This window comes from Oncorhynchus nerka, linkage group LG3, assembly GCF_034236695.1.
Source record: "Oncorhynchus nerka isolate Pitt River linkage group LG3, Oner_Uvic_2.0, whole genome shotgun sequence".
NCBI lineage: Eukaryota > Metazoa > Chordata > Actinopteri > Salmoniformes > Salmonidae > Oncorhynchus > Oncorhynchus nerka.
Window position 1 is genome coordinate 4,653,071 of NC_088398.1, and position 11,514 is coordinate 4,664,584.

The 11,514-nt window shown below is 41.2% G+C and overlaps 1 pseudogene; it reads left to right on the top strand.

Annotated features, from left to right (window-relative positions):
- Positions 1-1,684: 1,684 nt before the first annotated feature.
- LOC115101097 (ubiquitin-conjugating enzyme E2 S-like) lies at positions 1,685-8,290 on the top strand (annotated as a pseudogene).
- Positions 8,291-11,514: the final 3,224 nt, after the last annotated feature.

Here is an 11,514-nt window from a genome sequence, read left to right on the forward strand (position 1 = left end):
AATAATCACTCATCTACATTCATTTACTTTTAAATAACAGGCAATATTATGTGTCTGGCACATGGTAGGCACTTTCCCACTCTGGCCTTTGTGACCATAGTTACCAGGATGGTTGGTCAGGGCCAGGGGCTTTCAAATTCAATCTGAGCTTATGTCCCCACAGTCACACATTGATGTCAGTAGACAGGGGTTGGCAGGCTGTGATGTTTTCTGTTTTTTGTTTGTACAGAAGCAACACTTACATTAGATTTGCTGTGAGCTGTAAAAGTTTCCTCCATGCAAGTAATTCATGTGATAAGAGTCTTACAGGTACAGATATTTAACCCCTTATTATAATGTCGGATGCCAGTGCTTGATGGTTTGGTACCTTAACCATGAGCAAATAAATGTTTTCCCTCATGCAACAAGGGGTTACGTACCCAGGTTTTATTGTGCTGCTCACCAAAAGTCATGAAGAGTGAAAAGTTGATTTGTGGAAGATCCTAAACAATTATGTGGACAGGTTTGAGAAATAGCTACATTTGTTGTAATGCTTTGGAATGGGATGGCGTTATGTGTGAACAATAGAATGATGACCATATTGTTAGACAAAGTTGCTATTGTAGTAATTCCCAAGCATATCTAACATTTTGACTAATAGTTCATGCTTCTGATAGCATCGAACGTTCTAAATTCTCTCTGATATGTTGCATTCTAGCCTGGTTGCCATCTCTGTGTCTCTGCTCAGCTATTACATTCCACTCCTTGCCAAAGCCAATGACAGGAGTGGCAAGGAGTTGAATGTTAGCTAAAAAGACTGGTACCTCGACTACTATTCAATTAAAATCAAATCAAATTCTATTTGTTACATGCTTCGTAGACAACAGGTGTAGACTCACAGTGAAATGCTTACTTACGGGTCCTTTTCCAACAATGCATAGTTAAAGATCAAATAAAAATCAAATAGAAATAGTAACACAAGGAATAAATATGCAGTGAATAACGAGGGAGTACGAGTACAGTCAATGTGAAGGGGTACAACGTAATTGAGGTAGCTATGTATTGTACACATAGGCAGGGTTAAAGAGAATAGGCAACAGGATAGATAATAGACAGTAGCAGCAGTGTATGTGGTGAGTGTGTGCCGTCCGTATGCATATGTGAGTGTGCATAGAGTCAGTGCAAAAAATGGGCCAATGCAGGTAGTCAGGGTTGCCATTTGATTAGCTATTTCTCAATATTGTTTAGAAGTATTATTTATTTTAACTAGGCAAGTCAGTTAAGAACAAATTCTTATTTACAATGACGGCCTACCCAGCCATACCCTAACGACGCTGGGCCAATTGTGCACCGCCCTATGGGACTATCAATCACGGCCAGTTATTAAGCCTTCCTCCGACACTGCCGTCTCTTGGTATATTCTATGGTAGAGTTAGGTTCACTGGGGTTAGGTTATATTGAAGTTTAGAAAACAAGTTTATATTGTGTGCGGCTGTCTGTCAAGATGAAGGCCTACCCTCTGGGTGGGTATGAGTTTTTCAAACGCACCTATGGCTTGGAATCATTTTTGACATTCTCGACTTTGGATGGCTGGTGGAAATGTCAAGTATGATGACGACAGAGCACCTACGATATGTGATTGGTCTTGTTGGTTACGTTGTTTGTACACGTGTTGTATGGCTAAAATGCCGATTGGTCAAGACAACACAATTTCATTTGGGAGACGTAGTTGTGTTCCGTGTCAACGAAAATAGTAGCTGGCTAGCTACTCTAGCACTTGGCCAACACATAACTTTGGCTAAAAAAAACTTTCTTCCAGTAACTCGCTTCCCTTTACTGTATACGTTATTTACCCCCAAAATCATGCTGTTTTTAGCAGAATAACGAATTGGAGTTTACGTGCTATCAGTGTATCTGAACTGTTGAGGAGAAGAATTTCAGATAGCAAGCTGCAGCTGGCTAACGCGTTAGCATAACTTGATCGCTTGCTTGGCATTCGAGATCTAAATAGTCGGCAATAACTGCATTTATTCATTTATTTGAGGGGTCGTGGACCACTTTCTCATCGATCAAGCTACAAGCGTGTATTAGTTGCTAGCTACCGTTGCTATTTAGACGAGGATCACAGAGTTAGCTAGCCCCAGTCACCTGAATACTAATATTCTTCGGAAGACATGGTAAGTAAAAATAGTTTACAAACACTTTCATAAATGGATACAATTATTGGTTATTTAGCTAAGCTAACAAAGCAAGTCAAATGGGTTGCCAGCTGTTTAGCTAACGTTAACTAGCTAACTACAGTAACGTTACTTAGCCGAGACCTAACTTAGCTAACTAGTTAAGTTGGGTAGCTAACGTTAGTTGGTTATTTGCTTGCTATAGTTAACTAACCGGCGTTAGCTGATATAACGTTGGCTACGATTTTCTTTTGCAGGCTAGTTCAGTGTTGACATTTCTCCCGAACACATTTTAAATGGAAAACTGTCCAACATAAAGATTAATCACGAACTAACTTCTACACGATTGTCAGCAAATTAACTATCATAACGTTAGCACACCCCAAAGTTTGCGTATGTAGCTACCTATGCAAGTTAGCTAGCTACCTAATGATGATGATTTGGCTGGCTAGCTACCTAATGTTAGCTTGCTAGTTAGATATCTTATTTCCTCTCTTTTAGTTAAATTGATGAGTTGTAATAAGAACTACATCAATATGTTAAACGGTTTGGCGATTTAATGTACCAGCTATTTGATTTGACAATGATGTGAACTAGTCAGTAATTGTAGGCAGCAATGCTACCATTAGCTAGCTTTCGGCTAACTGTTAATTCGCTAGCTAGCTACAACCTAGCTTTATTTGACAAAGACAGAATGGCTTACTTGATGTCCGTTTTGTATGGCTAGAAAATGCAAATACAATATCTTAACTTTGACCGGTTTGTACATTTATCAATGAAGTAAACTGCCAGACATTGGCTGAAATCGCAGTTGTCAGTTGTGACACACAGCTTATCCACTGCACTCTCATGATGATATTAACGTGAATCACCACCTGGCCTGTACTGTATTCGACTCAACTCCACGATTTACGATGGAGTTGAGCAGCGACTAGTGTGGGCAAACTGGAATTCCTTAGTCCCATACAATATCGTTTTTATCAAAAACTACTGATTATAGCATCAAATAACCCCCCGCAATTACACAGAAATGTGTATGGGCCATTCTTTGGTTGTTGAAATCAGTAGTTTTTTATTCAAATAGATTTTGTGACTAAGGAGCTCCAGTCTGTTCACACTAATCGCAGCTCATCTCCATCATAAATCGTGGAGTTGATTTTAATCAGCTACAGGCTTATCAGACAGTAGATGGCTACATTGATTCTGAGCAACCATTTTGGTGACAGCTTTACTGAGATTGTCCTGTTATTGATGTGTTTGTGATCATGGGATGTGTGGTTTCCATATCTATAGTAATGACCATATTTGCACCTTTCTGTTGGTAGTGGGACAGAATAGTAATGTATGTGTGTGCCCCATTTATAGCACTCCAATGTAGAGAACTTGCCGCCCCAGGTTCTGCGCCTGGTGTACAAAGAGGTGTCTGCACTAGCTGCAGATCCCCCTGAGGGCATCAAGATCTACCCCAGCGAAGAAGACATCACAGAACTCCATACAGCCATTGAGGGACCAGGTAACGCATACCTCTGTGTCATGGGAAATGTTTTGTCTGCCTAGGGAAGCTGTAATGTAGAACATGCTTAATGCTGGGGTTGACATTAAGCTCTCAAAGGTACTTGTCCATTGGGCAAGTACAGGCAAAAAACAAAAATGCTCTTCTACATGTACAAATAAAAAAATAAAGTACCTTTCATTTGAACATTGTTTGAATGAGTCAGCACACTTATGACACTTCAAACCCCTTTTTCATAAGTTTCATGCTAAATCTGTAAAGAAGTTCCCTTAAGGTTTCAGCATGCTTCAGTTCAGCTGGCGGTTAGCCGAAGTCGGCTAGGCGAACCAAGCGAGTGTGCTCGCATATACTCCCTTAAAAGACCTTCGCTTGGAAAAACCAGTAAAAAGCAGAAATAGTATTGTTTGTCCATTGTTAAACGCCTTAGCCAGTATTTCCTTCCTCAACATAGTCAGAATTAATCTAAGATAACTCAATAAATCTGTCAATAGTTTTGATGTTTCTGACAAGGATGTTTGCAGTATTTCGCAATGAAAAATGTTCATGAAAATGAGTCGTCTCTCGTTGAATGACAACCGACTTCACTGAAGAATCCCTACTGTTGGCCAATCACTGACAAGGGGGTGTAGACTTCGGCTACTGACTCTGGCTACCAACGTTGGCTTGCCGCAAGAAAAAGTGTACGCCCAAACAACAACAGCAAAAAACTTACCAAAGTCCAAAACGAACAAAAATGGCACAAAATATTGTCTTAATGTATGCACACACTCTTCTGAACTGTTTCGGCTGGGAAGCATGCAGACGCCTTTACTCTGACAGACTTCTGATGAAAAGGGTTAAAGTTTGTGTTAAAGTATGAAGTAATGATCACACATGTAAAATACTCCATAGAGGCATGAAATTTAAGTCTCCGGTACTTTTGTGTACTTTTTAGACAAAGGTTCTGAAAGTAGAGCTCAGCAGCCAAGTGGTACTGCTGTGTGTAGCTTGTTGACTGTTACTCAAATGGCGAGGAGTTGAAGCCCATTGGCTGAAACTAATTGCTAGGGGCTGGTCCATGTGGGGTAAAAGTTGCAGCACAGCTTCCAGAAAAGTTGTTCTTAAACTTTAGTTTTCGTGGCTAATTCGGGTTAGACCTCAACTATGCTCAGATTACACACTGGCTAGCTAACACACTACTAGAGGCAGTTGGCACAAAGGCCTAAACATTTGATTTAGTTGTCCAATCTTCACTGTCTGAGCTGGAAAACACTTAGGCCTACTTGAGTTGCAAGGTCATTTGTTAAATTATGGACTCCTACCGCCATTTGAGCACTGACATTTGCTACTGAAACAGGTGCGTCTTTCTCATCAATATCACTGCACGTTTAGCCTACTCCTGTTTTAACAGGGTGTAATGAGCTTATTATTGGCTATTTGCCTTCATCAAAACAATGTTTTTGTTACATATGTCCATCCGTAACCTATTCTAAATGACAGACTAGCAGTTCGCTAAATGGACCAGATGCATTAATTTAAAAAAATAATCTGCAGCTCGTAGTTGGAACACATTTCCCTACTTTAATTAACCAGTCCATTTTGCATTTGTGATAAAGCTGTCGTGATTTGGCAAGGAATGTAGCTTGTCTACAGTTTTGTTTGTGTATCCCATCTGTTAGATGCATTTTTATAGGCAGTAATTTCTATAGTCTTAATGGGAGCTTGGGTGCGCAACTCGTTTGTGTAGAGGGAGCGGTCGGATCTGAGTGGAGTGAGACGAGTAACGGAGGTGAAAGAGAATGTAGGGAGAACTGTGTGATCACTTGGCTTGATTTATTTCTTTGTTGAGTCGCTTATGCACATGAACAAATGGAACACGAGTCAACGTGAATGAACGCTAGTCTTCAGAACAAAAGGCAGATTCCACCTTACCGACTGTTCAGTTTACCTGCCCTGGACAACCAGTAATGTCAACCCCTGCTTGACGTGGTTTATTTATTGTGCTTCAATAGAAGGAACCCCGTTTGCCGGGGGTGTTTTCCGGATGCGCCTGGTCCTGGGGAAGGACTTCCCTGCTGCACCACCGAAAGGCTACTTCCTAACCAAGATCTTCCACCCTAATGTGGGCCACAAGGGAGAGATCTGTGTCAACGTCCTGAAGAGGGACTGGAGGGCAGAGCTGGGACTCAGACATGTATTACTGGTAAGAAACAGTTAAGCATCTCTATGGCTGCTTCTTAATAATCCAAAATAGCAAAGGTTGAAAGAAAATATTGTATCTGGTTCATTTTATATTCTTAACATTTTGTATAGTCATCTCTACTTGGTTCAAGGAAAACCTTGAAATATACCCTGATGACTCACTGGTGTTCATTCTCTCTCTCCCCTCAGACTATCAAGTGCCTTATGATCCATCCCAACCCTGAGTCGGCTCTCAACGAGGAGGCGGGGCGTCTGCTCCTGGAGGACTATACAGAGTATGCGTCCCGTGCTCGTCTTCTGACTGAGATCCATGCCATGGGGGCACGGGGGGACGTCGGGGGTGCCCCAGGACCCCGCCGATGGCCCCCAGCCCAAAAAACACGCAGGGGACCCTACCAAGAGGGCGATGGGGCCAGGGGTTGCCCCCTCTGCTGCTCTGGGTAACGGAGCCAATGGAAGCAGTACTACCTCCAGCAGTAGTAGTAGCAATAGTAATGTTGTAGGGAAGAAGAAAACTGATAAAAAGCGAGCGTTGAGACGACTCTAATGCTGCTTGGAGTTTTCTCTCTCTGTGTGTGTGTGTGTGTGTGTGTGTGTATACTGAATATTGTCCCCCTCCTAGATTCTTTCTATCCCCCGGACTCTACTGTCCCTTTTGTATTCATTGCATCTTGTATCCCTGTTCATTCCTTGTTGCCATATATTCTCCCAATCCCCTGTGGATAAATCCATATACATTCAATTACTTTTTGACAGCACCCCTTTTTGATTTGAATGAAACCTTCCATACATATTTGTCTGTTGTAGAAGTGCTCAGAAAGTTAATTTTTGGACCTCAATGTCAAAACACAAAAGATAAAGGTGCTCAAATTTGACCCCTTTTGCGAACCACACAATGAGACATCCATGTCTACATCACTGGAAAATATAAACGGTTGAGATTTGATATATTTTAAAAGCTTGCAAACCGGGTTGTCAGACTATTTAGTGATTTCTTGGTAGGGTGTGGTATGCAAACTAGGTCAACTTTGAGAACCTTTATCTCCTGAATGTTTTTGGCATTTAGGTCCAGAAAGTCTCTTTCTGACCACTTCTTCCATGGGAAAACATGTCTGGAACGTTTTGTTTAAAACAAAAGGGATGTTGTGAAAAAGTGACTGAATTGAAATGGGTTCACCGATGTGTGTGTGTTAGTTCTCTCCATGGTTCCTCACTGTCATGATCTGAGAAAGGCTTTATTGTGTTTCATACACAGCACTAGTGATTGTGTGTGTCATACAGTAGCTAGACTGTTAGAGCTTCAGTCTGACTCATCTCCCCCATCTGAAATTAGGCTTCTTTCTGTTCAGTGTTCACTAAACAAAATGTCTTGGATATTTAGCAAAAACAGAAAATGCCTCTTTCTTTCCCCACCCCCTTCTTGACATGGCTCCTGTTGCTGAAATGGTACTGTGTACTGCCCAGCTAGCCTCGTGTTGGGAAACTGGTGAGATGTTTTGTCACGTCTGAGTTGAGTTACCTTATACGAGATGAGGTTGTTGGAAGGGACTAAGGGTGGAGGACTTATTCGATTATGCAATATTTTTTGATTCATAGAGTGAAACAAAACATGATGAGATGGTCATTCATTGGGTCGTCGAATGAGGAAGCAGCAATGAGCAGTTTTCCTAGAAAATGTTTGTCTAGTCGTGGTCGAAATGAGATGGACACGAAGGGAGCAACATTTGGTCTGATTATTACTTTAAAAAATGATTTCGCCCTTATTTTTTTTGTAAATGTTTATCCCCATGTATGACTATTCTGTTTTTGAATTTTTACAAAATTGTCATTGTTTATTCATTGTCCAGTATTTGAAGAGTGGTTTTAAAGTGACATGCCTATATTCAGATGTCTTGGTGCGTGTATGAAGTAGGTTATTGTCCATCCAGGATTAGGTTAGGGGGCAGGATTGTGCATATCATTGATTTATTAATTATATCCCATGTATAATTATGGATATTTATTTATATGGTCAAAGCTGCACATCTGGTCTTTAGTACTGATTTGCCAATAGTCTACTTGTGAACCTTTTATTGTTAAACATTTTTCATTTGATTTGTATGGATCAAAAACCTGCTCCGGTCGTATGCACTATCCAGCTCCTATCCTGTTCCCATATGGGCCAGATTTGGAAAAAAAACGATGTATTTGTCAATAGGGAAGCCTCAACAGATTTGATAGAAAGGAACTCTCCAGTCGATGATCTCCTCTGGCTGGGTTTCCTGGGCATGTTTTCTCCCTCCGATCTAAATGCATGTTGGCGCCTACATTTCCCAGGGAAACAATCAACAGTTGTCTTTTACTTCGGTGGGAGAAGGTGCTTGCGAAACTTAACGGGTGGGTATTTTTGTGTCCGTTTTAAGTTATTTAAATAAATAAATTAGAAAAATTTGGGGAAAAATGTGTAATTTAGTTTTTTCTTAAGTGTTGGTAAGATATTATGGTGTGAATTGCTTTCTGTGGTACAGTAGTATATTGACGGAAGGGAGATATCAGATTTTTCGAGAGCCCTGAATGTAGGTTGTGGCATATTTCATAGTAAAATACAGGATTAATTTCCTCTTCATCTGTAAAGGTCTGAGTACACGGGATGGGTGAAAAAGCAACAGGGGAGACGAGTCGAAGGAGGGGGACACTACACTGCTGCGCTCCACCCATTGTCATGAATTCCATACACACATGTTTAGTCTAGTGGAATGTGCCCCCAGCAAGCAGGCTGTCAGTTGACGTACGGAATGAAGGGCTCCTTCCTCTGGCTTGGCTGCAGTGAGCAGCATGCAGAGCAACCAGCAACCCATCTGGGTGGAAATATCTGCCTGATCCTGGTAGTTGCCCCCAGACACCTGGGTGTTGGGCTGGAGGTGATGCCAGGAAACCCCCCCATAGAAAGGTTTTTCACCTTCTAGTCCCCATCAGTGGAAAGGTTGATTCAACTATCTATCGGAGTACCCTACCACCTTGACGATTATGGGGATAGAAAGTATGGAGTGGCTGCGGATCCAACTCTTCTGGCCCCATCTTCCCAACAGCTAAAGGTCCCGAAGCTTTTGATTGTGTGAAATTCTCTACTTTACACACAGCCTTGGCTTTACTCATAAAGAACAGGCTACTGTTGTGACTGGTGCTCATTTAGTTAGATCAAAGCTGAAACAATGTCTGCAAAAACACTGATACTGGTCTACATAACAGAACCAAAAAGACTATCATACTATGTTACTGTGTAATTTCTTCTGGGATTTTAGGATAATTGTACAAATGGTCACATTTTTCTCCAACACAACATCATGCTCCATTAGGCAAAATATTTAATTTTGAACTAAGCACAGCTAGGCTATGCTACAGTTTGTTAACTCCGTCTGCTTGGTAACACGTTCGCTCACTACATAATAAAACAACACTGTAGGATACTTCATAACAACACTGTGGGGTACTTTGTGACTGCACTGTAGGGTAATTCGTGACTACACTAACTCATTAAGATCTAAATATGCATATCCCCCTGAAACAGGCCATATGTTTGGTATGCAGATGTTTCACCGGTAATACTTAAGTTATCATTCACAATTGATAGAAATGTGAAGGGAGGTTCTCTAGGAATAGATCAGAGACTGTAAAGTACAGATTCTTGCACATGCACAAAAGCTTCGGGACCTTTAACTGTCGGGAAGAGAAGTCCAGAAAAGTCTTATCGACAGCCACTGCCTAGAAAATGGGTGTGTTCGGGCAGTAAGCGCAACGAAGCCGACTAGACAAAAGTCTTCGGGTGAAGCCTGGGGAGGTGCATCTGCAACAGCCGAAAGTTGGACACTAGTGGTTTTCCAACAGCAAGGCTCAGATCATCATGGCAGTGTCAACATAGCTGCTGTTTGCAAAAGTTTTTCAGAATAAATGTAAAAGTTTATCACACATTCACAAGCTGAAAACTTAATGTGTGTACATTTAAATGATTAGAAAGTCTCATATCGCAGGTGTTGAGAAGCAACTGCGGCAGCGACTTCAGAAACTGCATGACCTTTGATCACATGATTTTTGTAAGGTTCATGCAGTCCATGTAGGCGCAAGGTGGTCAATTTTTATAACTATAATGCAATATATTTTAAATGGTAGTGACCAACGATGGTCACGATTTGGCAAAAGTGATCCACTTGAACGTGCCCATCTTTACATAAATCATGTGATCAAAGGTCATGAAGGTTTGACTGCAGTCGACAGAACGTTTCTGCAGGTGCTGTTCACCAACTCCATCCTGCAGCCATCACCTGCATTGTGGGAGGCTCTATTGTCAACCAATCATTAGGGTGTTTTATATGACCCACACAGATGTGACCAAAGACATGACTGAAACAGGAACCAACTTTACCGCAATTCATGTATACAGCGGATATGTACAAATGAATGTGATATTTGAGGCTCTCCTTTGCCAATTGATAGTAAAATGTACACACATAGTGGCAAGAAAAAGTATGAACCCTTTGGAATTACCTGGATTTCTACATAAATTGGTCATAAAATTTTATCTAATCTTCATCTAAGTCACAACAATAAACAAACACAGTCTGCTTAAACTAATAGCACACAATTATATGTTTTCATGTCTTTATTGAACACACTGTGTAAACACTCACAGTGTAGGGTGGGGAAAGTATGTGAACCCTTGCATTTAATAACTGGTTGACCCTCCTTTGGCAGTAATAAACTCAAACATTTTCTGTTGTTGCGGATCAGACCTGCACAATGGCCAGGAAGAATTTTGGACCATTCCTCTTTACAAAACTGTTTCATTTGAGCAATATGATGTTTGGTGTGAACCGCTCTCAAGGTCAGGCCACAGCATTTTCAATCAGGTTGAGGTCAGGACTCTGACTGGGCCACTCCAGAAGGACATTTTTTTTTCTGTTGAAGCCATTCTGTTGTTGATTTACTTCTGTGTTTTGGGTCGTTGTCCTGTTTTATCACCCAACTTCTGTTGAGCTTCAATTGGCGGACAGATAGCCTTACATTCACCTGCAAAATGTCTTGATAAACTTGGGAATTCATTTTTCCATCGATGATAGCAAGCTGTCCAGGCCCTGAGGCAGCAAAGCAGCTCCAAAACATGATGCTCACTCCACCATACTGTTGGTGTGCTGTGCCTTTTTTTCTCCACACATAGTGTTGTGTGTTCCTTCCAAACAACTCAACTTCAGTTTAATCTATCCACAGAATATTTTGTCAGAAGTGCTGTGGAACATCCAGATGCTCTTTTGCGAACTTCAGACGTGCAGCAATGTTTTTTTTGGACAGCAGCGGCTTCTTCCGTGGTGTTCTCCCATGAACAACATTCTTGTTTAGTGTTTTACGTATCGTGGACTCGTCAACAGAGATGTTAGCATGTTCCAGAGATTTCTGTAAGTCTTTAGCTGACACTCTAGGATTCTTCAGTGCTGAACTTTCTCCATTTATAGACAATTTGTCTTACTGTGGACAGATGAAGATCAAGGCTTTTAGAGATACTTTTGTAACCCTTTCCAGCTTTATGCAAGTCAACAATTCTGAGATCTCTTTTGTTTGAGGCATGGTTCACACCAGGCAATGCTTCTTGTGAATAGCAAACTCACATTTTGTGAGTTGTTTTTTATAGGGCAG